Source organism: Lepidochelys kempii, chromosome 17 (genome assembly GCF_965140285.1).
Source record: "Lepidochelys kempii isolate rLepKem1 chromosome 17, rLepKem1.hap1, whole genome shotgun sequence".
NCBI lineage: Eukaryota > Metazoa > Chordata > Testudines > Cheloniidae > Lepidochelys > Lepidochelys kempii.
In genome coordinates, this window is record NC_136396.1 from 22,744,247 (window position 1) to 22,770,193 (window position 25,947).

Consider the following 25,947-nt stretch of genomic DNA (forward strand, 5'->3'; position numbering starts at 1 on the left):
TGGAAACTATTCCTTGGACGGCCAAAACAAGACAAGCCTTGCAAGGGTATCTCAGACCTTGCAGCAACCCATTTGGGAGCTTCAGGGAACCATCAAGGGGGCTTGGGGAAGGAGCAACCCAAGACCCTAAAATTCCAAGGCTCCCCAACAAGAACCACAAACAGGGGTCACCTGGTAGATCCCTAGGCTGTAGTATCCATTTGTATAGAAGGACGATTGTGTGAGGCATTGCTGGACAGCAGATCGCAGGTCACCATACTTTATAAATCAAAGAACACCTGCGCCATTTACCCTGCGTCCCCTGTCCATCTGGTAAATTGGCTGACTCCTGCCCTTATTGGGGATATATCCTGTTGAAAGTCCAGTTTCCAAAGAACGTTGCAGGGGTAACCCAGAAACTAAAAATGTTGGCGGTGCGCTCCCCAGATGCACAGCTGTTCCAGAGATTGGCACAACAGTGATGTGAGATGGCAGAGAACAACTTTCTGCAGGAGCTGCCAATGTATGCTTTCTGTAAAGCCTCCTACCAGTGAGTGACGGGCCCCCATCCCAAGAGGAGACCAAGGCTAGACCTTTTGGGAGGGATAGTTTCCAGTTTGGGGAGTCCCCCATTCCTGCCGAGTGGAAGGACGTATGAGAAGTTAGTCATGAGGAAGACTGTTTTCTCTACACACCAGGGGGAAGTTGGGTGTGCTCACAATGTGGCAAACCATATCAAAATGCAGGATGGTCGGCCTTTCAGCCTTTTTGGAAGAGGTCATGACGTTTAGTCCCTGCTGATATTGAAGATGTGAGGCAGCACCTACAGCAGCTGGTGCAAGCCCCTAGGCATCGCTGATCCTTGTAGTACGAAAGAAAAGTGGCAATGTGCGAATGTACATCGACTATCACACTCTGAACCGGCGGACGATCCCCAACCAATACACAATGCCCTGGGTGAATGATGACTTGGATAGCCTGAATGGCAGCTGCTGGTTCTCTGTCCTTGATCTCCGCAGTGAATACTATCAAGTACCCATGGCACAAAGGACCCGGAGAAGACAGCGTTCATCTGCCCTTTGCGGTTTTACCAATTTAATTGCATGCCCCAAGGAGTGTCTGGGGCTCCAGCCAGATTTCAGCGACCCCTGGAGTGGGTGATAGTGGACATCCACCTGTAAAAGTGTCTGCTCTACCTGGATGACATTGTGGTGTTTGAGCGCACTTTAAAAAACCATGAGATTCAGTTATGCAAATTCCTGGATCATTTACAGAGGCTGGCCTCAAGTTATCCTTAGACAAGTGCATCTTCTGCCAGACATCCACGCGGTATGTGGACCACATAGTGTCTGCAGGTGGTATAACTACAGACCCAGAGAGGGTGAAGGTGCTAATCACCTCTCCGAGGCCCACAAGTCTCAAGGAATTACAGTCATATCTGGGCTTCTACAGCTATCAACGCAGGTTCATAAAGAATTTTTCGCACATCATGCATGCACTCACAGAGTTCACCAATGGATAGCCCACCCCAAAAATAAGAAAAAGGGAAAGCCACCCCAGCATCAGTACTTTATTGTGGGTTCACCTTTAGAAAAGCGGTGGACTGCTGAATGTGAAGAAACTTTCGTTAAAGTCATTCAACATCTCACTCAAGCACCTGCTTTGGTGTATGCTGATCCCACCGAGCCATATGAACTTCACGTCAAGGACGCTACACTGGTGTAGGAGCCAAGAGCGTGAGGGCAACCAGTAGCTTTTGCAAGTTGAGGCCTCACGCAACCTAAGAGAAACTACCCTGCCTATCAAGTTGAGTTTCTGGTATTAAAGTGGGCTCTGACAAAGAGGTTCCATGACTACCTCGATGAAACCAAATTCACTGTAAAGACTAATAATAACCTTTTGATGTACTGCAAGACAACAGGAAAATTAACTGTAGCAGGATATTTTTCCTCAGGTGGGACGTGCTGATTGTTCCAGAATGAGGAAGTGCTGTTGGGAGGGGGAGCACAGGGAGGGGGAGCACAGAGAGTGGGAAGAGCAATAGGGGTGTATGTCTGGAACTCCAGCCAGAAGGGCTGCAGAGAGCAGGCCCTCACAGAGTGAAGCAGCCAAGAACCTGCCCGAAGCCTGGCAGGCACAGGGTGGCCGACCGGGGACACCCCCTCGCCAGGAACCAGTACGAGCACTGTGGCAGGGAGGAATCAACCGAGAAGGACAAACCAGAGCTGGACCCAGTGTCACTGCTGCCAGAGCTGCATGGGCCTGTGAGTACTGGGGCTTGTGACTTTGCATTGGGAATAAGGAGGAGGCTGTTAGCTAGTTACATGGGGAGGTGGTCGCTCTCCGTGGCTTTGCAGACAGCATCAGAAGAAGGCACAGGAGGAGTTTGTTGGGGAAAGTTTACTGATGCTGAAGATGACCAGGGGCCTACAAGACTCACCACTTGACTGGAACTTTGCCCAGGATTCCTGAATGCTGTGTGCAGGCACATTGCTCGGTGTCCGCCCTTTCAGACTGTGTTACCAGTGGGACCTGTGGGGCCTTGTGTTGAAAGCAACCTTGTTTTACCACTTCCCCTTTATTTCCCCCTGTTGTTTTTCTCCTTTCACCCCTGTGTAAATAAATATTTCTCTTTCCTATATTGATTATACTTTTCTGGTGTGTTTGTGTTTACTCTGGTGGGGACGGGGTTGGAACAGGTGTCACTGGCATGAAAGGAACTTTCCCTGCCACATTCCTGAATGCACCTGCTCTTGGCCAGACATGCCTGGAGAGCGGATTCCATCTTGGTCACATGTGCACTAAAGTTACAAATGAAATTAAGAGAAGGAAGCCTGAGGTAAAATAAGGCAATATCAGAGTGACAAATTTACAGCTAGGGCTCTTGTGGAACAGGACAGTTATGCTGCCCAACAACAAATGCAGGAGCTTAGTTTTTATGCGGTTGGTGGAGTTTGGAGACTTATGAATCTAGGAGATTTCTGAGCTGTGACACTGGAAGCTAGAGCAGGATATTGGTAATTTCCACCAACCAGTGAAAATGAGGGAACTTCACAGCATTGTAAGAATGTGCATTTGTAATTACTACCAGGGAATGGCATGGAAGAGGAGCAGTTAATAAGGTGCAATATTACAGCAGGATGGAATTAATCCTGGAAATCTTAGAATCGTAGGACTAGAAGGGAATGGAGTAGGAGGAGAAAGGCGGGGTGGGAAAGTTTCAACAAAATAAAGACATCTCTAACAGATGATGAACTGCCCATGATGAAAGGAAAGAACTGTTTAACCCCACTGTTCTGACAGCAGTAATATATGGAGTGGAAAGCTGGTCAGCAGTGAAAACGGACAAAGAAAACTTTGCTGTCATCCAGAGAGGAATGGAAAGGTGAACATGCAAGATATCGCTCTGTGATCATATACTAAATGAAGCGATCAGAAGGCGTAGAGAGGTGACCGATGTAGTGCAGGCGATGTACGACACAAAGCAGGGAAGGATGGGTCATGTATTCTGCAGACAAGAAAATAGGTGGACAACGTGCATCAGTGACTGGATCCCGAGGGATCACCCTGGGCCAATCCCAGGACAAAACTCTTTGGCCAGAAATGGAAAGGACGTGCTCACAACAAAACAGAATGGTGTGGCATCGATGGAGGAATGGACGAGAGACTGTGGTGACAAAAGTGATCTTAAAGTGACCTTCAGGCATGCAACTTCCTGTCTCTGATGCAAGGGTAGTGAAAGAGGATGGTAGGAATGTCCTTCATGGAGATAAGGCTCATTAGCTAATACGTCCAGCTAAGACTTGAGACAGCAGCTCTTTTCCAATCTATCCTAATGGGGACCGATCATAATTTTTCATCTCTTTCACAGATATCAATTAGATCTTTCACCCACTACCACAGTCATGCCAAACCTAGCAATTCATTCATGACTAGATTAGTGGATGACTTCTTACAGTCAACCATAATTTCCGCCATGATTATCGAAAAGAATGAGTGATGTTCAAAAACGAAAGGTGCAACAGGTCTGTGGGGAAAAAAGGCCAGAAAAACAAGTGTTCTACAAATTTTCTTGAAACATACAAAGTTCAACTATGTTCCCGGTGAACAATCTGTGGATGATTCTGTCATTCTCACTTCTGAGCCTTCCTTAATTACTGAGGACATTGATTTGGGTGTGTTAGGCTTTTTGGGTGCCGGGGTCTCTGATTCTGGGACAGAAAGTTGCCCTTGGTTGCTATTGCAACTGTTAAAGATGTGGATGCTGAAAGCAATTCCATTATTGAAAGTGTGGGGCAGAATTTTGACTTAGACAGGACAGATCCAGCTATTTGGATGCAAAGGATGAATTCTGTTGACTGTTGTTTCTCAGTGGTTTGTCTCTGATCTTATCTGGTTTCCTTTAGCTGTTCACACTCCTATCCTCTGGTATTCTCTTACCCATTACTACATCCTCGTTTACCTGATTTTCCTTTTCCTATGCAGTAAAACCAGGCATGAAGATTGCATTAATGTTTGCCAACCTTCTCCCCCACATTTCCCCCTAGTTTAAAGCTCTTCTTAATCAGTCATGTCAGCCTCAGTACCAGAGGGTTAGTATCCCAGGTACTCAGGTGGATTCCATCCAGGGGGAAGAGTCGTGTTTCCAAATATCCTGAAACCTTCCACTTAGCACCAATCCTTGAGCTATCTGTCCATTTTCATTATCTTGTCCCATCTCCACCCTCCTTCTCGAGGGAGCAGAAGAATTCCACTGAAGATCATGTGAACTTTGTCTTCTTTGAGCATCTTCCCGTCTGGTGTAGAACGTTCTTGATTTGACCCAAAGGGGGTCTGACAATATCATTTGTCCCAACATGAAGAACACTCAGAGGATTTGCTCCTGTTCCCATTAGGATCCTTTTTAGACTCAGGTTCACATGTTTTATCCTTGCCCATGAGAGACAGAACACCCTTTTGTTCTTCGGATTCACTCTGGTGACAGACCTGTCAAGTCTTCTTAATAAGGAGTTCCCAGTGAAACAGACTTGGCTCTTACTGCTGTTGGCATTACACTCAACTTCCCTCCCATTTGTTCTTTCTTCAGCACACAGATCTGTCTTCTGTTCTCCCTTGCCATCCCCTATACATCTTCATCATCTTTTCTAGGGCTATGCTCCCTGGCTATCTCCATTAACTCTTTTCTTCTGCGACTAGCTTCCCTTTTATTCTTTCTTACCATCACCTCTTCTGCTGGCTTCTCCTCCTCATTCTCCAGTGAAGCAAATCTGTTCCTCATCCCTATTTCTCCTTCATTAGCTAGTCTCTTCCTCTGCCTTGTCCTGGTGGTCACGTTCTTTCCTCTTAATCCTTTCCCCTTAATCCTGTCCTCTTGGTTGGCAGCAGGTGGGAAGGGGGAAGGAGAGAATGGAGCCACCCTGAGCAACTGGGCTCTTCAGCTCCCTTCTTCCTTACCCCGACCTGGGAGAATGGTAGCAGGTTGCTGAGGGAAAGTGGAGAGAACGCGTCCTGCCTCCTGCAGCAGCTCTGATTGGCTATTCTTCCTCAGAAGGTGGATCAGTAGGAAAAGCAACCAATCAGAAGGTGTTTTCCCAGAGACAGAGTTAAAATTCATGAAAATGCTCGAGTTTCTTCTGCCATTACCAAACAGGCTCCAGCCCTGACCAAACTCACGTGGCTCATGAAGAAATCACAAGAATTAGCAACACTGCCTTTCCCCAAAGCTGTCCATGCTGCCTGTAAGGCTCAGATCCTCAAAGGTGCACAGGTGCGGCTCCACTCAGCACTGCAACACCTAGCCCTTAGGCAGCCTGCTGCCCAGTGGACCCTCTGCCCCTCGCAAGACCTGGGGAGTGGGGAGCCCCCTAAGCTAACCAGTAGGAAATGCCAAAGAGAGGGGCAGAGAGAAGTGATGGGACTAGGCACCTAAGCAGCTGATTTGATGCACGAGGTTGTTGGGCCAGAGAAAGACACCTCCCTCCACTTGGGATCCTCAATTGTGAACCCTCCTGGAGTTAGCTGTCCAAGCCAGGTCAACTCCTTAGCTAGCTTCTGCTCCAGCAGTTTAAGCTCTTTTGGATGAAACTGAGACCTGTAGACATTTTTCACAAAAATACACTGAGAGAGAGCGCAACCAGAATAGCCCAAACCCTGGTGGTTGGAGCGCACACCTCGGGCATGGGAGGCCTGGGCTCACCTCCCTTGTCTGAACGAGGCACAGGAGGGATTTGGACTTGACTCTCCCACATCCCAGGTGAATGCCCTAATTGCCGGGGGACACACACATTGAAATATATCCTGCCTGCTCCCTCCTGGGTGCTATGCTGCCCTTCACCTATTAGGGGACCTTCATTTAGCTATCCTGACACAGGGTCTGACAGGTAACAGGTGTAACGGGTGCTCAGAGCATGACTGTAGGCTTGGGCCCGGCTGCTGAGATAAGCTTTCCCCTGCCTAGTTTGAGAATCCAGCGTCAGGGCTGCTAGGGCACTGAGAGTTTTCCTAACTATAGGGCAGAGCCAGTGCTTGGAGCGCTTGGTGAATTCAGGCCAGTGGAGTCCGAGGCATGTATAGGGTTAGGTGGCAGCTAAATGCTGGTTTTGACAATGTCAGTGGTACCAAAATAGTGACCTTACATACTAAATATCTTTCTTGAGCTGGACCTAAACTGTCTGTTGCTGTTTGTTTGTACAGCACCTAGCGCAATATCGGCAGGCTGTCCCATAGGTGCAACCGTAATACAAACAATAAACTAAAAAATAAAAGAAAATAGAAATACCCCACCGCTGCCTTTGACCGTTCAGAGTCACAACAAAATTCATTCTTTAATTAGCAACATTCCTAGAGCAAAAGTGATTAATAAATCCAATTAGAATATAAAAAGATCCAGAATGACTAGATTAAGTAATAGAGTGGGTGCTCAGAAGCAGCTTAAATGTTTGAAGCTTACTTCCAGTTTCCATTCAATCATTATTTCTGGAAAAACACCAACAAAAATGTGCACAAGGTCATGCTCTGAAAACTCGACCTGTACTTTGACTCATCGTAATATTTGCCCTGGTTTAACAGCGGTGCCTAGCCTATTGTCTTCACTCCTTATATCCGCTTCCTCATTAATTTCTCTGTATTTCCTTCATTTCATCATATCAATAAGAGTATTTGATTAGTAGGTGGTTGGGAAAGCCTGGCTTATCAGTTCAGAGTAGCACACATCAATCACACTCTATCTCAATGACAGTTTTGCTCTTTCCTGTTTACACAGAGTTGGATCATAAAACTCTAAAAGGCCTAAGGCAAACAATGCTGAACATCCAGGTTACTTGCCAACCTGTCTTGTTACTGGATACTGGGTGGAAGAAAGTGAAACTCTTCCCTGGTGTTTAGACTTTATACATTTTCTTATGACTCAAAATTAAAATGTCACTGTCCAGAATCACAGAACCAAATGAGAATTGCCAGACGGGGTCAGACCCAGGGTTCATCTAGTCCAGTATCGTGTCTCTGACGCTGGCCAGCACCAACCGCTTCAAGGGAAGGAACAAGAAACCCCATAAGAGAATAAACTGGTCACAGGGGCATTAGGGGTTGGTTTATGCCCTGAAGCATGAAGGTTGAACCTGAACTCTGCTCCCTTTGATCCCCATCATAAGGGGAGCTTCAGTCTCCCCCCGGAGATGTGTGGAGGACAGCAGGGAGGGTGAAGAACAGCAGAGCTGGGACAATGCAGAAGAAATTTTACATTTTTAAGGCCATTAGATCCCTTCTCTCAGAGGTCCCTCAGGGAGGGCACTATATCCCCTCACTCAGTCTCATGGATTCATAAATTATAAGGCCAGAGGGGACCACTGTGAACATAGAATATCAGGGTTGGAAGGGACCTCAGGAGGTCATCTAGTCCAACCCCCTGCTCAAAGCAGGACCAATCCCCAATTTTTGCCCCAGATCCCTAAATGGCCCCCTCAAGGGTTGAACTCACAACCCTGGGTTTAGCAGGCCAATGCTCAAACCACTGAGCTATCCCTCTCCCCCCAACATCCAGTATAACAGAGGTCATAAGACTTTCCTGAATTAATTCCTGTTTGAACTAGAGCAGATCATTTAAAAAACATCCAATCTTGATATAAAAATGGTCAGCAATGGAGATTCATCACAAATCTTGAATAGTTTTCTGAAGGTTAATTACCCTCACCGTTAAAACATTTGCATGTTATTTCCAGACCAAATTTGTTTAGCTTCAATGTCCAGCCCTTGGATCTTGTTAGACCTTTGTGTAGTAGACTGAAGAGCCCATTATCAAAATTCTGTTCCTCATGAGGTATTTATAGATTAGGATCAAGTCACTCGTTAGCCTTGTCTTTATTAAGCTAAACAGATTGTGCTCCTGGAGTCTATCACCTGAAGGCATGTTTTCCAATCCTTTAATCATTTTCATGGTTCTTCTCTCAATCCTTTCCAATTTACCAACATCCAAACTTGTGTTTGTCTAGAGTATATCTTCCAGAAAGGCTTCCAGTCTTGATCTGAAGACATCAAGAGTTTGTAGAATTCATCACTTCTCTTGGTAGTTTGTGAGCCATAATTCAAAACCGTAGTCATAGCTAAAACTTGGTGCCTTATTTCTAATTCAGTTTGTCTGGCTTTAACTTGCAGACATTGGGTCTTTTTTATGCCATTCTCAAATGGATTAAATAGCTATTTGGTACCTAATATATTTCCCCACTGTAATTCTCATAACTTAGAAGATTGATCTCTTTCAAGGTTATCTTAACTGAAAAGTTTTGCCACACTAACTGTTTTGGTATTCTTAAAGCAACTAAACTTCCTAGTCTAGGGAGCTCTTTGTTTTATTGGTACAAAATGCTTGTTCCCATTCAGGAAGTGAAGTAAGCTATGGTGGTATAAGGGATCTTTATATCTTTATAGCTGTGTTTACTCTAGGGCTTCTATACATATAATTATTTTAGCAAAGAATCACAGCCATGACCAACAGAGTTACACCAGTAACACTTTCAAGTATAGACCAGCCCTAAATCTCAAACTGGAAAGCATTTTTCCAGATCTTAAACTATTTTTAAAAAGAAAAGGAGAACTTGTGGCACCTTAGAGACTAACAAATTTATCAGAGCATAAACTTTCATTAGCTACAGCTCACTTCATCGGATGAAAGCCTTATTTAATATTTTCTATTTCAAATGCTTTAACTGATTTTCCTTCTTTGTTATAATTTTTTATTAAAGATACAGAAAAGTCTAATGGTGTGCTTGCCATGGGACTAAGCAGGCTGGGCTCTCTATATACCAAACCCTGAACCTTGTTGAAAACTGTTTCCTTTTGGACAGTGACTGGGTTATGTTAGTACCTTTGACTGTTTGGGACTTTTTTTTAATCTAAAGTAATTCAACGTCTCACCAATTGCATACACAGCAGTAAAATCACCTCTGTTCTCCAATTGCTACTCCACTATTTATACAGCCAATAACCCTTTTTGCTATAGCAAGACACAGGAAGCTCATGTTGAGTCGCTTGTCCACTGTGACCCCTGTATCTTTTTCAGAGGATATGTCTGTGTTTCACACTGCAGGTATAAATTCCAGGCCAGCTAGACATGCCCATGACTGAGCTACTGTGCCCAAAACAGTATAGCCATATTAGTGTGAGCAGCAGAATGGATTAGCCACCCTCAGTCAGATCCCGTCCAAGATGCTAGGCAAATACTCAGAGTGGCTAGCCCCCTCCACTGCCATGGCCTCACTTTTATTTTTAGTATGCAAGTTTGATTGGAGCTGGTGGAAGTGCATCTCCTTGAGTTGGAATTTATACCTCCAGCTCAAAGTGTCATGCTGTCTGGAGTGGCTCATGCACATGAGTGCCAACCTCAGGGTAGACTGTCCAGGAACAGGGCACAAACTCCAAACTGGTTGTTTGTTCTACAGTTAGATTTCACCAGCTAAACAACAAGCATAAACTCCACAAGCACTATAACAGAATCACAGGGTTGGAAGGGCCCTCAGGAGGTCATCTAGTCCAACCCCCTGCTCAAAGCAGGACCAATCCCCAATTTTTGCCCCAGATCCCTAAATGGCCCCCTCAAGGATAGAACTCACAACCCTGGGTTTAGCAGGCCAATGCTCAAACCACTGAGTTATCCCTCCTTAATATGGAGTCACAGACAGTCCTGTTGGGCACTGTGGTCTATCTTTCCACCCAGGCAAGCTTGTCTTTGTGATAGATGGTTCCTGTCAGGGTTCCCTTTCCACTCTGAACTTTGGGTACAGATGTGGGGACCCACATGAAAGACCCCCTAAGCTTATTTCTACCAGCTTAGGTTAAAAGTTCCCCAAGGCACAAATTCTCCCTTGTACCTCAGATTAGGTAAATGCTGCCACCACCAAGTGATTCAACAAAGAATCAGGGAAAGGACTACTTGGAGTCCTATTCCCCCAAAATATCCCCCCAAACCCTACACCCACCTTTCCTGGGGAGGCTTGAGAATAAACAAGATGAGCACAGACCAGCCTTGGGTTTTTTAGGACACTAAAAAACACAATCAGATTCTAAAAAAACCCCATAACTTTATTAGAAAGAAAAAAGGTAAAAGAAGCAGCTCTATGAAATTAGAATGGGAGATAATCTCACAGGGCAATTAGATTAAAACATAGAGAATTTCCCTCTAGGCAAAACCTTAAAGTTACAAAAAGAAAAACCAGGAATACACCTTCCTCTTAGCACAGAGAAAAATCACAAGCCAAAACAAAAGATAATCTAATGCATTTCCTTGCTAAATACTTACTGAGGAGTTGGAGTGCTTGCTTTCTTGTTCTGTCTCTGGCAAAAGCCACACGGAAAAGACAAAGCCTGTTCAAATCCCCCCACACCCAGATCTGAAAGTATCTTGTCCCCTTATTGGTCCTTTTGGTCAGGTGCTAGCCAGGTTACTTGAGCTTCTTAACCCTTTGCAGGTAAGAGGCTTTTGTGCCTCTGGCCAGGAGGGATTTTATAGTATTGTATACAGACAGATGGTTACCCTTCCCTTTATTTTTATGACAGTCCCTTACACTGAAACTCACATCAATATTCAGGTTACTCCCAGACCCAAAGGACCAGTCACTTACCCCAGGTCAATTGTACCCCAGATCTGTCAGTACAGAGAATGCTTGTAGCCAATCCTGTAATGAACTAACTAAATATTTATTAACTAAGAAAAGAAATGAGAGTTATTGACAAGGTTAAAGCAGATAACATACACACACAAATGAGTTACAGTCTTAGATTCAAAGAGATGATAGCAACTGCTATAGTATGCAAGCTTTATATGTCCTTTAGGCCTACCCAAGCAAAACAGCTGGGGGTCTTTTGCTTAAGCTTAGTGATTCTTGCCCTGTTAGAGCCCAAGCAGCAAAAAGAACCTAGTTTCTCCTTGCCAGGAGATTTTTATCCCCTTCTCCTCAGAGTCCAAGCTGATGGGATGAGTTTATGCCCAGGTCTTCTCTTCAGCCAACTATTTTAGGCTTCTTCAGTGCAAGTTATTTGGGTCTGCTGAGTTAAACATGTCTATCCCTACTCGACAGTATTTATATCCATCTTTTAGATCCTCAAAATTCCTGTGCACCTGCTATCCAGCCCGGTAGGTGCCTAAATTCTGCTGGAGAAAATGCACAAAACCATCTAAGTCCTGATATCACTGAACTACTCAGCACCATAGCTGACAATGAAGCCCTATGAGATTCACATCCTAGGCATTCCTCCAGCTATCTTGCCTGCAGGGTCCAATCTGGTAGCTGTCCTCTTCAGTGTGTCGTCTATGAGGCCGTGGTCTGTGGAAAAAATATGATGTGATTATGTAATTACAGACTGTACCATAATGCATACTGGGGCCAAATTAAGGTTCCACGTGGTATAAGTAAATAGAGTGATTGGAGCAGAGGGAGCAAACCCTGGGTCTCTCATATACTAGGTAGGTGCCCTAGCCACCAACCTATATAACCATTTTCATACTTTTACTCTCACTGGCTCAATGACTCTAAGTTTTTATCCACAGTGGAACAGTTTCAATGGGAGAGACTGAGGCAGCCGTACATCAGACTATTCCATAGGTCAGTGGTCTGAGCACTCATCTGAGAGGTGGGAGACCTCTCTTCAAATCCTGTCTCCCCCCCCCAGGTAGAGTGGAGACCTGAACCTGGGTCTCCCACGTCTCAGGCAAGTGCTCTAGCCACTGGGCTAAAAGTTAGACGGTGAGCACCACAAACACCTCCTCCGCTGGTTGTTTTGTGTAGAGTAGGGCAGGTGTGTAACTAGGATACAGACATTACAAGTAGGATTAATACATGTAGCAACTCACAAGCATTTCATAGGCTAACACTAAATACACGGTTATAAGTCCAATACCCATCTTAACCATACTAACACAAAGGTAAGATGGAGTGGTTTCCAGAAATGAATTTGTCAATCCTCGGCTGAGGCCTAAAGCCTTGGCAAGAGCTGGAACCTGGTCTGCCAGCAACTTTTGAGGTATGTCTATACTGCAATCTGCTGTGTGACAGAACAGCAATGGGACTGGGTCCCCAGTGTGCTTATACAGCCTGCACTGAAGCCTGTGCCACCAAATATACAATGCTACTTTTAGCCACAGTAGGATGGCTAAAGCTATCATGGGTATGTGTACCTAAGCTGCAGTCACACACATAGGTAATCTACAAGAGTGCTCGAGCCAGAAATCTGCATAGTGCTGATATGCCCCTGTCAAGGTTCCTTCCCCACTCTGAACTCTAGGGTACAGATGTGGGGACCTGCATGAAAGACCCCCTAAGCTTATTCTTACCAGCTTAGGTTAAAACTTCCTCAAGGTACAAACTTTGCCTTGTCCCTGAACCCTATGCTGCCACCACCAAGCATGTTAAACCAAGAACAGGGAAAAAGGCCACTTGGAGATGTCTTCCCCCAAAAATATCCCCCCAAGCCCTACACCCCCTTTCCTGGGGAAGGCTTGATAAAAATCCTCACCAATTTATACCGGTGAACACAGACCCAAACCCTTGGATCTTAAGAACAATGAAAAATCAATCAGGATCTTAAAAGAAGAATTTTAATTAAAGAAAAAGTAAAAGAATCACCTCTGTAAAATCAGGATGGTAAATACCTTATAGGGTAATCAGATTCAAAACATAGAGAATCCCTCTAGGTAAAACCTTAAGTTACAAAAAGACACAAAAACAGGAATATACGTTCCATTCAGCACAACCTATTTTACCAGCCATTTAAACAAAAGGAAATCTAATGCATTTCTAGCTAGATTACTTACTAACAAGTTCTAATACTCCATTCCTGTTCTGTTCCCGGCAAAAGCGTCAAACACACAGACAGACCCTTTGTCCCCGCCCCCTCCAGCTCTGAAAGTATCTTGTCTCCTCATTGGTCATTTTGGTCAGGTGCCAGCAAGGTTATCTCAGCTTCTTAACCCTTTACAGGTGAAAGGGTTTTGCCTCTGGCCAGGAGTGATTTTATAGTTCTGTATACAGAAAGGTGGTTACCCTTCCCTTTATATTTATGACAGCCACCAACAACTGAGTCTGACACTTTGTGCACCCAAAATCAGAGTAATTTTTGGGTTTTGAGCTTGACATTGGACACTAGATGTCACTGAGGGTATTCCAGAGAAGTAACATTAAAGTAGATTCTCATCCCACATTTCTTCTCTACTTCTCAGCAAAACAAGTGTGATAAGAATCCTTGACATTTTAACAACAGGTTCTTTTGGGGGGAAGTTGAGTATTAGGAATTCCTTGAGCAAACAACCTGAAATTTACACCACAAACTTTATCACAGACCCTGGACTGGCAAATCAACTTTCAGGCCAATCATTCTGCCAATGCTGATTTTAGGACAGATTGAAAATTCAGCTATAAACAAAAACTGGGTTGCAAAACTTAACTCTGGTTTGGCTACTCGCTGCCCCATAATGTTCTTCTCTTCAAATGAATGCTCCTGCACAATGCTCCGTTCAGCTTTAGAAAAACAGAGGCGATCTTTGTCTAGTAAAACACATTTCACTTATTGGCTTTTACTTTTTGATTTGCTTAATTTTTCATATGTTCCTGTGTAATGATGCAAAAATGCAGAAGGAAAGTATAAATGCACTGGCATGTATTTGTTTTTTGCTAAAATTAGTGCATTTCACAGTTTATGCTTTTAGTTACGCGGTTTGCCCTCAAAATGTCAATTTAAATGTTTAAGAATAAGTTAAAATATCTGTGCTGATTTGTAGAAACATGGGAGTTGCCATACTGGACCAGATTCAAGGTCCATCTAGTCCATGGCCCTATATCTGACAGAGACCATGAACAAAGGCTTCAGAGGAAGGAACAAGAAACCCTGCAGTAGGTAGTTATGAGTACAACTGGTTGGAAAATGGAATTTCCACTCCATGAGAAATTCTGACATTTTGAAACTTGTTTGCATTCTGAATTGGAACATAACATGGGGATTTCTAACGTGGTCCTGGAACAGGTTTCAGAGTAGCAGCCGTGTTAGTCTGTATTCACAAAAAGAAAAGGAGTACTTGTGGCACTTGGAGACTAACAAATTTATTTGAGCATAAGCTAGCTCACGAAAGCTTATGCTCAAATAAATTTGTTAGTCTCTAAGGTGCCACAAGTACTCCTTTTCTTTTGCATCTTGGAACAGAAATTCTGAACAAATTGTATTTGGAAATATCTATTTTTTTAATAATTTTGAATTGTTTCATTTAGATAATGTCAAAACACTGTAATATAAAATATTAACTCTAATATAGATTAAATAAAATATATTGACATTCATATTTTAATATAATAACAAAGCAAATCAAAATAGTAAAGTCAAAATGACATACTTTTACCTTATTGCAATTAAATGTTTCAACATTATCAAATTGAGACAAGAAAATAAAAAGGATTAATTTTGACATTTTTCTGGAAACAGTATAGTCAAAAATCAACACATTTCCATGAAGCATTTTAGTTTTGATGAAATTGCATTTTCAAGTGGAAAATATTTTATCGTGTAATTATGAGATAATCTTCCCCCATGAAGTCCTCATCCTAATCCCTAATAGTTAGAGATTGGTTTAAACCATGAAGCATAAGGTTTTATATCCCTTCCAACATTTTTGTTAGTGTTGACTATTATAACTCATAATAATTAATTATATTTCATTGGAAAAAGATTAATTATAACTGGGAATCATCTAAGAACACCTTACTAAATGCCCCAAAAGCCACAAACTTGTAACCAAGATACAAGACCATGCAGGAAAAACACCAGCCTGGTTTAGAGGGGAAGTGAAGGCAGCAGTAATAAATAAATACATAAACAAACAACAAATGGAAGAAAGAGGAAGTTGAGGATAATGAATATAAATCAAAAGTTAGGAATTGTAGAAAATTGATAAGGGATGCAAAGGGATATAAGGAGAAAACAATTGCCAAAAGAGTTGAGGACAATAAGGCAGAGGTTTTTTTAAAACTATATTAGGAACAAAAAGAATGCTGACAATGGCATTGGTCCATTATTAAATGGAAATCATAGAATTATCAATAATAATGCAGAAAAGGCAGACTTATTCAATAAATATGTCTGTTCTATATTTGGGGGAAAACAGCTGATACAGTGCCATAAAATTCAAAATTCTGTGCCAAAATATTAAAAATTCTGCATCAAAAAATTCAAAATTCTCTATAATTTTGCATATTTTATTTGTCAAAATAATGCAGTATAATCACACCAGTTTCAATTGTTTTGGTAATTTATTTAAACTACAATATAGAAAAAATTCACAATAACTATTCAGCATTTCCTAAACACCTGAAAGTTAAGTTGCAAACACTTTGTAACTAATGCCCTGCATTCCAGTTATAATCCTGGATTTTCATTTAAATTTCATTACTGAAAACTTAACAGAAAAAAAAAGTAGAATGTCATTTTTAATTGCTCAGACTTTCACACATGAAAGTCATACAGTTTTGCTAATCATTGTCCTGGATCTGGCTGGGACTTTGGGAAGTGCTTGGTTCTGACTGTCCTGACATTTTATTGCCTGCTTGGTAAATGTTTTATTTGCCCTCAAAGTCTTATTTTTTAATGAGTAAGTAAAATAAATCCGGAGCTGTAATATAACCCCATTGTGCCACTTCGTCATGGGAAAAAAAGTGAGAAAGCCCATAGATCTTCCTAGCTGAGGATTTATATCCTATCTTCCTAGCTGTCATTTATAATAAGGCTCCTTTACCTCACTCTAGCAATGTAGGGGCCTTAAAACTTTCACAGGTTTTATGCTCCTGGGGGAACTGACTGAGAATGGGAACAGTTAACTAACAATAGGAACATTAACAATGTTACTACGTAGGCAAGATGCTGCATTTCTGTCTCAGAGAATGAGATCAATTAACCATCAACGACTACTTTAACAACCTTACTACACAGTCAGGCTGCTACATTTGTGCCTCAGAGAATGAGATCAATTAACTCAAGCAGGGTGCTACACTTCTGCCTCTAGCCTGCCTAGTGCATAATAAAAAGCCCTACTCTTCCATGCCAGCAAGCTGCAGTCGCAAGAGAGAGGGACAGATTCTCTCTCTCTCTCTCGCTTGTTGTCACGCATGTACGCCCAGCCCCTTGACGGTGATTAACCATGCAGGCACACATGCCCAATCCCCCTCCCCCATCTCTGAGGCTGATCCACGCACACTGGAACAGACACGCTGCCTGGACTGCTGGGGAAGAGGTGCATGTCCCCCAGCAGATTTTTTTTGCATTTTTCTGTGCAGGGGCCATATAAGGGAGCACAGAATTCTGTCAGGAGCAGATGATAACACTCTTTCCATTGCACTAGTAGCTCTGGAGGATGTTAAACAGAAGCTACTAAATTTAGACTTTTTAAAATCGGCAGATCCAAGAGTTTTAGAAGAGCTGGCTAAGGTGTTAATGTTGATTTTCAAAATATCTTGGAGCACTGGGGAAGTTCCAGAACAGTGGAAGAAAGCTAATGTGCCAATTTGTAAAAACATAATTGGGATGACCAGGATAATTATAGGCCTGTCAGCCTGACCTTAATCCCGGGCAAGATAATGGAGCAACTCATAGAGGACTTGATTAATAAAGAATTAAAGGAGGGTAATGTAATTAATTCAAATCAATATGGGTTTATGGAAGATACATCCTGTCTAACCTGATACCTTTTGTTATTACAAGTTTGGTCGATATAGTTAAAAGTGTTGACATAATATACCCGTAAGGTGTTTGACACACTACCACATGACATTTTGATTTAAAACCTAGAACAATATAAAATAAACAAAGCATACATTAAATGGATTAAAAACTGGCAATTTGATAGGTCTCAAAATGTTACTGTAAATGGGGAATCATTGAGCAGCTGTGTGTCCAATGGGGTTCCACAGGCAGCTGTTCTTAGAATCATAAAAGTTCAGAGCTGGAGGAGACCTCAGGAGGGCATCTAGTCCAACCCCCTGCTCAAAGCAGGACCAATCCCCAACTAAATCATCCCAGCCAGGGCTTTGTCAAGCTGGGCCTTAAAAACCTCTACGGATTGAGATTCCACCACCTCCTTAGGTAACCCATTCCAGTGCTTCACCAGCCTCCTAGTGAAATAGTTTTCCTAATATCTAACCTACAGCTCCCCCACTACAACCTGAGACCATTGCTCTTTGTTCTGTCATCTGCCACCACTGAGAACAGCCAAGCTCCATCATCTTTGGAGCCCCCGTTCAGGTAGTTGAAGGCTGTTATCTTGGACCTATGCTATTTCACATTTTTATCAGTGAGCTGGAAGAAACATGAAGTCATCACTGATGAAGTTTGCAGATGACAGAAAAATTGGGGGAATGGTAATAATGAAGAAGATCACTGATTCAGAGCAATGTGTATCACTTGGTAAACTGGATGCAAGCAAATATGTGTTTTAATATGGCTAAATGTAAATGTATACATCTAAGAACAATGTAGGCCATACTTACAAGATAGGAGACTTTACCCTGGGAAGCAGTAAGTCTGAAAAAGATTTGGAGGTCCTGGTGGATAATCAGCTGAATATGAGATCCCAATGTGACTCTGTGACCATTAGGGCTAATGCTATCCTGGAAGACATAAATGGGGGAAATCTTGAGTAAGAGTAGTGAGATTATTTGACCTCTATATTTGACATTGGTGTGACCACTGCTGGAATACTGTGTCCAGTTCTGGATCCCCCAATTCAAGAAAAATGTTAATAAATTGGAGACAGTTCAGAGAAGAGTCATAAGAGTGACTGAAGGGTTAGAAAGCATGCCTTATAGTGACAGACTCAAGGAGTTCAATCTATTTAGCTTAACAAAGAGAAGGTTAAAGAGGTGACTTGATTATCTCTTTAGTACAGTATCTACATATGGGGGAAAATATTGGGCTCTTCAATCTGGCAGAGAAGGTCTAACATGATCCAATGGCTGGAAGTTGAAGCTAGACAAATTCACAATGGAAATAAGGAATAATTTTAAACTATGAGAGTACTTGACCTTTGGAACATTTTACCAAGCATCATGGTGGATTCTCCATCACTGACCATTTTAAAATCAATATTGGATGTTTTTCTAAAAGATCTGTTCTAAAAATTATTTTGGGCAAGTTTTATGGCCAGTGTATAGAGAGAAAATGAAGACAGATATTACTACATTCATAGTTCATCTAAATGTTAACACCTCCTTTTGATCTCTGAATGAACAGAATACAGCGATAGACAGGAACTGTTTGGTTACACTGTCAACCTCTAACAATATATATGTAAACATACAAAAAATAGAATAATTATCTAATATGTCTCTGAAGTTGAATCTGGGTCAATTAGCCTGTTAGTTGTGTAACCCTTTCTGGTCCTGTGTCACAATAACTGTATATATAATGATCTTTTAACTAATACTCTCTCTCTTTTCTAATAAATCTTAGTTTAGTTAATGAGAATTGGCTGTAAGCGTGTATTTGGGTAAGATCTGAGATATTCATTAACCTGGTGGGTAATATGTCTGATCCTTTGAGACTGGTAGAACTTTTTATATGATTAACAAGATTTTCAGTAATCCTCATCATATTTGATTTGGGTGTCTGGGAGGGAGCTCAAGGCTGGGTGGCTTTAAGGGAGCTGTATTTCTGGCTTCTGGGTAACCCGTAGTTATTACAAGGTAATATTATATTACAAGGCAATACCTTATTATAAGGTATTACAGAAGCTGTTTTGTTGCTCACTTGGTGTATCTGAGTATTAGAATAACCACCAGTTTGGGGGATTGTCTGCCCCATTCTTTGAAGTTTGCCTAATTGAGCAATCTCAGCATGGCCCCCCCGGAATCCCGGTCACAAATATGAATAAAGTTCTTAGGTCAGTTTCTTAGGAGAGATAGTGAGCTTCAGAGCTGCAAACAGTTCTTTCAGAATTAGTTTAATAGAGTATAGTCTAATGTCCAATATCAGGGTGATCCACATTGGACCTGGAGACCTCAGTCTTGTGACTCAAACTTCCCCTGACAAAGCTGAAGCAGATCTGAGATACAGGATCAGGGCCCAGGAGTTCTTTTTATAGTTCTCTTTGGCAGGCTCATGACAGTAAACAGAGTAAGCAGGTGTTCCTTGGGTGAAGCATTGTGGCTTTGAAATAAAACCACCTATGTCCAAAGTACCACTGGTGATTAGCTGCATAGATTAGCATCAGGTAACTGCCCACTCCCGCCCTTTACATGTAGTTTACTACAAACTTCAAAGAGAAATTAAGACAATGATATTACTACATTTACAGTTCAACCGTTCATCTAAATGTTAACATCTCCTTTTGATCTTTGCATTAACAGAATACAGGGACAGACAGGAACCGTTCAGTGATATTGTCAGCCTCTAACAATATATACATAAACACACAAACCCCACAGTCATTATCTACTAATATGTCTCTAAAGGTTGAATCTGGGTCAATTAGCCTGTTAGTTGCTTAACGCTTTTTGGTTCAGTGTCCCACCAGCTGTCACATGGGCCCTTGCAACTGCAACTTTTTAATACCCCATCCTAGGGCATTCTTGTGATTAGAGGTTCATCAGAGCTTCAGTTCAGAACAAGTACCCAGTCTTATGAACCTCAGTAGACCAAGTCCTTCCAATCCTCCCCTAAGGATTGGGGCCCTCCATGGACCAGGTTCCTGTCCGTTTGTTGGATCAAGAAGCAAGGCCCTGAGTCAGCCTAAACTCATGCTTTTTATCCAAAAAGCATTTTTTTTTGGTCTGTGGATCACTGGAGAATCCACTTTGAACTAGTGGATGCATATCTCCCCAGGAGGGCTTCAAAGGCTGATAACAGAGGAAGTTCCTTAGCATTTCACCTCCATACTACAGAAGGTAGAACACAAACACAATTCCATTTTTAATACAATGTACCCAAAGGTGTCAATGTAATTCAGTTAAGTTTATCTTAAGTCCATTACGTTTCTTCAGGACGCTGTCAATCCGTCACACTCTGCTGTTTAGCTTTTGCCATGATTAAAATTGACTGTATATTCTTAGCCTGTGTTTCCTGACTCCTAGCCAGCCTTTGATCCCAGACAATACTTGACAATACCAGGACTGCTTAGATTTTTAATAGTCTTTTCTGAGAGACATCGTCAAAGGCCTTCTGAAAGTCTAAATAAATTATCTCAACTTGTTTTTTCTTTCTGCGCTCGTTTATTGACACATTCAAATAGTTTTAACAGATTAGTGAGACATGATTTTTCTTTGCAGAAACTGTGCTCGTTAGAGCCTATCCTATCATGATCTTCCAGGTATTTTATTATTCTATTTCCATTATCATTTCAACCAGTTAGGTACAGATGTAAGGCTTAATGGTGTAGCTAAATTATATGTGTGTGTGTGTGTGTGTGTGTGTGTGTGAGATTAGAGGCTCACACCACAGGGATATGGGACTAAGAAGTAGGTATATTTGAAGTGTATGTAGTAGGCATATAAGTAAGATGAAGCTATAATTATGCTAGGTCTGTAAGATATGTAGCCTGAGCATAGAAGGTCTCAGGCCTGAAACAGGCTGTCATGACTTGTTGACCGAGAGATAACACTGTACCAGTAAATGTAAGATTACAGAGTGACATACCAGGGGTACACTCCAGATTAGTGGGGGGCTGTGTCACCCCTGCCCTACACTGTTGGGTGCCTTACAATGCCTTGATGTATTAGCTCCCCCTTGGGACACTCACGAACAGCCTACCAGGATCTTCCTCCAGAAATGTATGTTGTGTACTGTCCAGCCCTCTCCTGACAGTACAAATATATTAATTCTATTATTCTTTTAAGGGAATAATATGCCACTTTCTTATTTTAAATGGAGTACCCAGACACTCCAATTTAAACACACTGGAGTAGATAAAACAGTAAAACAAGTTTATTACCTATAAAGCAAGAGTTTAAGTGAATATAAGTAATGAGGAATAAAAGTCAGAAATGCTTACAAAAAAATAAAGATAAAATGTTTACTAGTATCTACTTAAGCAACTATCTTAGCTGCAAAGCAAACAGTCGCACCACATGTTCCAGCAGATTACTGACCAAACTGTTCAGGTCAGGGCCCCTGCCCCAGCATCCAATGGCTGTTTCCTTTTGTCTTCTCAGCTGCTGACAATGAAGAAGACGGGGGGGGGGGGGAGTGCCTTGAGGTGTTTGTCCCTCCTTCTTATATTTTCACTCACCCTCTTGAAAAACATTTCCAGCTAAGACCCAGGAGACAAAGATTCTATGTGAAAGGATGTTCCCTGCTGAGTTTTTTTACCTGTTTGAACTTCCTTTGTTTTTCCTCCCTACTTGATGACTCTGTTTACTACTTCCATGCAAGTTAAGATGAACACACATTCCTTTGTTTACGACAGACCTGTTTGCCCACTTCTGCTTGGGCGGGGTTGTTGGGTTTGGAACATACATTAATAACATCCTACAGGGGACTCTTATAACTTCACATACAATGTTGTCACATTTTTTATCAGGACAATATTGAGCAGCAAATTGTGAGTTTTTAAATTATATCTTACTAGGCAGATGTTGTACAAAAATTATTACAATAGTGTTAGGGTGTGAATACTGGGGTGTATTCTGTCACATACAGTAAAAGATGTATTAAGGTTCTCATGTTCTAAAAGATATGCAGCAATAGCTTGTGGAATATATGTCACAATGTATCAATTAATATCTCAAGATGATAAGTAATTATGTCTTGAGCAATTCTACAATGACTGCTATCACATTCTGGGGTGCAATCAAGACCAAAGAGAAGTTGTCTCTCCCTTTGCCCTGCACCAATGGCTTGCTGATGGAGCGCCCAACCTGGGCTTCTCACAAACAGCCAAACAGCATTCAGCTCACACTGTGCACAGCTGCAGCCCTGGCCCAGCAGCCTGTCAGCTACAAACTAGTCCACTCTGGCTTTCACCAGCCTTGGTTACTACCTGCAGGGTGAGCCCAACACACTCCCAGTACAGATTTTCCCCACAAACATGTGTTCTGCACTGTCCAGCCCTCTCCTGGACAGTTTAGATATTAGAGGTCCATTGCCCCTGTCAGGGGTCAATGCAGAGGCAAAACAGGGGGGTCCACATGCCCCACCCCCAATTTCTACCAGGGAGGGTTCATACCAGAATGTGACCAGCAGCAGCCTTTTGGCACTGTGCAGGGAGGAAGGGATAGGAGCTGCTTCCAGCTGCAGAGGAGAGGAGGGGGAAGGGAACCCATGTCTTTGCAGAACTCATCCCTTACTCCCCTACCCCCGGTGGCTGGAAGCAGCTCCCATCCCTTCCTGCCCCTACAGTGTGAAAGGCAGCTAACACCTCCAGGCTGATGCTGGCTACTAACATGACCCAGCTGCCTTCTGTCACCCAGCTGTAGTGAGGGCAGGAAGGGATTAAGCCCTAAGGAGGCATTGTACACCACGTCCCCAGGAAACCTGACTGCAGGGGCTTCAGTGGCCATGGATCCCAGCCAGAGGTGGCTCAGCAGGGGAGGGCGCCTATGGGACAGAGCAGCTCCATGCTCCCTGGGGCCAGACCCAGAGGGCTGCTGCAGACCCTGCAGATTCAGCTGAAAATCGCTTCCCCTCCCTACTCCAGTGCTTATCTGAGAGGTGGAGAGGCTCCCCCATGCTGGTGTAGCGTTCACCTGGTGCTTTGCAGGGTTCTGGGTGGCTTTGGCATATACAGGGCTTGGCTTCTCATGGGTATAGCCTCGTGCGGGAGAGTTGATCGCCAATCAACTTTGATGACACCTGCCTAAAGGCATCAGCTTGTCTTTTGTCTTTGAGAAACAGGTTTACCCCTCCTCAGACTTGACTGGTAAACAAATTTCAGTCATAATTTCAGTTTACGTTCATAACTTTACATATAATGTTGCTACACACATTTCACCATGATATTATTGACCAGCAAGTTATTAGTTTTCAAATGATACCTCAAAAGGTCTATTTAGTATAAAGATTATTTCAGTAGTGCGTAAAGTATGAATACAAGGTGCATTCGGTCACATCCACAAGTCACTGTAGTAACTCACTGACATAATGCTAATGAAAGTAAGAGGAATATTAGACATGCTGTGAAACCCCTTTCTGTCCTGCTATATTGTATTGGTTTTGATATTGTTTATCTGCTTAGTAAGAATCTTAATAAAAGGAGGGTTGAGAACTTTAGAATCATAGAATATCAGGGTTTGAAGGGACCTCAGGAGGCCATCTAGTCCAACCCCCGCTCAAAGCAGGACCAACACCAACTAAATCATTCAGCCTGACCTTTCAAATCTCTAAGGAAGGAGATTCCACCACCTCCCTAGGTAACGCATTCCAGTGCTTCACCACCCTCCTGGTAAAAAAGTTTTTCCTAATATCCAACCTAAATCTCCCCCCACTGCAACTTGAGACCATTACTCCTTGTTCTGTCATCTGCTATCACTGAGAACAGTCTAGATCCATCCTCTTTGGAATCCCCTTTCAGGTAGTTGAAAGCAGCTATCAAATCCCCCCCCCCCCGCATTCTTCTCTTCTGCAGACTAAACAATCCCAGTTCCCTCAGCCTCTCTTTATAAATCATGTGTTCCAGTCCCTTAATCATTTTTATTGCCCTCCGCTGGAAGCTTTCAAATTTTTCCACATCCTTCTTGTAGTGTGGGCCCCAAAACAGGATGCAGTACTCCAGATGAGGCCTCACCAACGTCGAATAGAGGGGAACAATCATGTCCCTCGATCTGCTGGCAATGCCCTTTAAGTACTTCATTTGTGGTCATTGTTCCTCTAGTGCCCCTAGAGTCTCCAAACCTAATGATGATTCTCACACTGCTAATCCTGATACTGTCGTATCTCTAAGCCCAGGTGACTGTGATCTAATGTAAAACCAATGTTATATTAATCCAGACATTAATAAGGCTACGCTGTTCTGTAATGCCCCAAGTCACTTCTAGAGTATTTTTTAAATATAGGGACAACACTTGCTACCTTTCCACCCTCCTGTATAGTAGAGGTTTTCAATGCAAGATTAAAAAAATTTTTAGCAGCTCAATCACCTCACTCTTAAACCTCCTTCGGATTTATTTCTTTTTAAATTATTAATTTATTCAATGCCCTCTTCTGACAGCTCAGTTTCTGATGGCCTCCCATTTTTATATTTATAATATAAAGAAGAGAGCAGGTCAGAGATAGATATCTCCCTAACATTCTCTGAAGTGAAGACTGATGTAGAGAAAGCATTTAGATCCAGATCCTAAAAAGTATTAAGGTGCCCTACTTCCATTGATTTCAATGGGAGTTAGGTGCTGCACCTAACCATCTTTGAATAACTGTGCTTTATCTCCTTAGCTATGTCCTTACCTTTTTCTTAATTGCTCCCTTTAGCCCCTGGCAATCCACAGATTGATTCACAACCCTCCTGTTTCTGATATACTTAAAGAATCTCTTGTTAGTTGTTTTTTAGCTTTTAGCTAACTGCTCTTCAGAATCCAGCTTACACCTCCCAATTTCCCTCTTACATATTAACTGCTGTTTATTGGCTTCACTGGGGATAGATTTCCAAATTCCAAAGGATTTTTGATGAGCTTAGATAACCAATAAATAGCAAGCTTGGTTCAAGAGGTTATCTTTTGCCTTCCTCATTTCTTTTTTGTTTGCATGAGACTCTTTCATTGTTTCTTTAAAACGTAAGGTTCTGATTTCCTTTACTTTTTGACCTTAGGCCCTTTATGAGCAGCTTCCTCATTTTATTCAGCTGTCCCTTTGCAAAGTTTAGTGAAACTGACAGTGTTTGGATATTGAACCTATTTACTGAACTGGGTTTAAGGTCGGGGTTACTGAATGGCTCATCTACTGTTAATTATTTAACGCTTGGATTGTCTATGAATCTGCAGTCGGGTTTCCAGGACAAGCCTGCTTTTGCCCTTCCTCTAAAATTCACAAAGGAATACTGGTTTCAGAATTGGCAGGTTAAATCTGGGGCTGAGTGTGGAGAGTGGGCAGAGGTGCAGTTAATTCCCAAAATGAGCTATGCATGGTTGCAGCAAGCATGGGATCTAAGGACAGTAGTGAATTTCCAGTAAGTGTCAATGGGAGTGAAAGCAAGTGCTGTAGAAGTAAAAAGCAAAGAGAAACTGTCTCAGTTTGGGGGGAAAAAGAATAGTGAAGAGAGACAGACAGGAAAGAATAGTGACGAGAGACAGACAGGAAAGATAAGATACAAGCCGCTGAAGAAAAGAGAGTTGCTTGGGATATAGAGACAGTGTTGTTGTGGCTGTGTTGGTCCTAGGACAATCAAAGATATTAATTCACTCACCTTGTCTCTCATAACTGGAGAGCTACCCCTTTGTCAGAAGCTGACCAAGGCACAGCTGGGTAACCTGCTATACTCTAAGGACCAGAAAAGAAATGATTGTCTAGGACTGTAAGGGATAC

The 25,947-nt window shown here is 42.5% G+C and overlaps 1 long non-coding RNA gene across 1 annotated transcript; it reads right to left on the reverse strand.

The window, feature by feature from the left end:
* Positions 1–10,621: 10,621 nt before the first annotated feature.
* On the reverse strand, positions 10,622–24,941 carry LOC140899747 (uncharacterized). The gene is made up of 3 exons (XR_012155438.1): positions 24,874–24,941; positions 17,991–18,110; positions 10,622–11,792 (listed from the first exon to the last, which is right to left on the reverse strand). It is a non-coding gene; the product is annotated as an uncharacterized LOC140899747 (long non-coding RNA).
* Positions 24,942–25,947: the final 1,006 nt, after the last annotated feature.